The sequence below is a fragment of the Pteropus vampyrus genome, unplaced genomic scaffold, assembly GCF_000151845.1.
Source record: "Pteropus vampyrus isolate Shadow unplaced genomic scaffold, Pvam_2.0 Scaffold119, whole genome shotgun sequence".
NCBI classification, from domain to species: domain Eukaryota; kingdom Metazoa; phylum Chordata; class Mammalia; order Chiroptera; family Pteropodidae; genus Pteropus; species Pteropus vampyrus.
The window spans coordinates 550,717-552,443 of NW_011888900.1; the positions used below are offsets into that span (position 1 = coordinate 550,717).

Genomic DNA, 1,727 nt, shown 5'->3' on the forward strand with positions numbered 1-1,727 from the left:
AATGATTTCTGTTTTATTTTGAGAAAAGAATAGAAAACACAGGGGTTTTTTTTGAAATACATGGCAAATTGCTTATCTCTTCATTTTAATTGTGAAAATTGAAAAAGCAGACCGGGCAGGAGGAGAGCAGATGCTTTGGGCTCGGTACGGTTGAGGATGCTACGGGCTCTTTCTATCTCTTTCCTGGACGGAAGTGATGATCATACTTTCCCTGCCAACAGCCACACTCACGCTGGCTTTTCAGTATGGTTACATATTGCATTTTAACTTCATTATAGCTCAAACTAAGTGATTTCAACCTCTCCTGCTTCAGACAGTTGTGAGAAATCACGTTGATCTTGCTGTGGTCCGCAAAGCACCTGGAGCTCTTTGCAGAGAAGGTATGACAGCCACACATACTGTGGCGTTGGCCGGTGCTCCGGGGACCTGCCAGGAGGGACGGCTCCCGCCTGTGCTTCCTTCGGCAAACCAGGAACGGAGACCCAAACTCACGTAGGACCTGGGCCGGACAATGTCACTTTGTGTTCCTGGGGTCATCGCTAAGTTTACAGTGTGTTGTCATCTTCAGAGGTGATTTTTTTTTAATGTATGTATGTATGTATGTTATGTATGTATGTTATGTATGTATCTATTTATCTATCTATCTATCTATCTATTTATCTATTTATTTATTTATTAATGACACCTACAGCTCCTGGTCTTCCTAGGTGGTCTCCCATCCAAGTACTAACCAAGCCCGACCCCGCTCGGCTTCTGAGATCAGACGGGATCGGGCACAGTCAGGGTGGCATGGCCGTAGCAGAGGTGGCTTTGCATTCATTGATTCCATGACATTTTTTTGAGCAACTGGAGATGCGAGGCGTCGTGCTAAGATGGGGACATACTGGGTACGGGTCTTCTCTGAGGTGCCAGCGGTTAAGCAGGGCAGTGAGAAATGACAACAGATAAAGACAAAACAATGCGCAGAAGCTGGAGAAGCAGAACAAGGAGAGATTGGTGAGCCCGTCTTGTTGTGAGTAAGAAACTGTTTCTTCCAGGTCGGTGGCTCACAGTGGAGTTTTACAGGGTAAGTCGTGATTTTCCTGGGAGCGGGCGGGAGGAGCCTGTTAAGCTTTCTAGGAGAAGACGTGGCTGATGCAAGATCATAAAGATAAATACTATTTGAGGAAACTACTATATACGGTAGATTCGACTAGGAGATGAGACTGGAGACAAAGGCAGAGCTGAAATCATAAAGGATTTTACTGACGAAAGTGGACTTTGTCCTCAGGAGCAGCGACCAGCTCCTGGACCTTTAGAAGCGTGGTTAGGGTTGCATTTTAGCTGTATAGTGTGGCTGGCAGTGTGGATCAGAGGGAAGAAAAAGATCATTTAGGCAACTAATAGTCCAGCTGAAGAAAACTGTCTTACATTTTCATTCTGATTGGTTTCAAAGTCACTCTGTTGTGCGTTTTTTTCATTCTATCACGAGTAACTTCTACGGATTGGAGGAAGGATTTAGCAAGTATTTACTGACCATCGAATATGTCCGAGATATTATGTAAGGCGTTTCCAGAGATTAAAATACGTACAATTCATGGTACAATTACTTTGAAAACTTTTGGAACACGGTGGAGTAACAAGCCACATACAAATATTTTTAAAAAATTCTTTCTGCCTCCCAGGAGCTCAACATAATTGAGAAAAGCAAGACACAGCCACAAAAATAGAAACTCGAACAGTTTATA

General features: G+C 43.7%; 1 pseudogene; it reads right to left on the reverse strand.

Moving 5' to 3' along the window:
* Positions 1 to 682: 682 nt before the first annotated feature.
* On the reverse strand, positions 683 to 801 carry LOC111743714 (annotated as a pseudogene).
* Between the last annotated feature and the right edge of the window lie 926 nt (positions 802 to 1,727).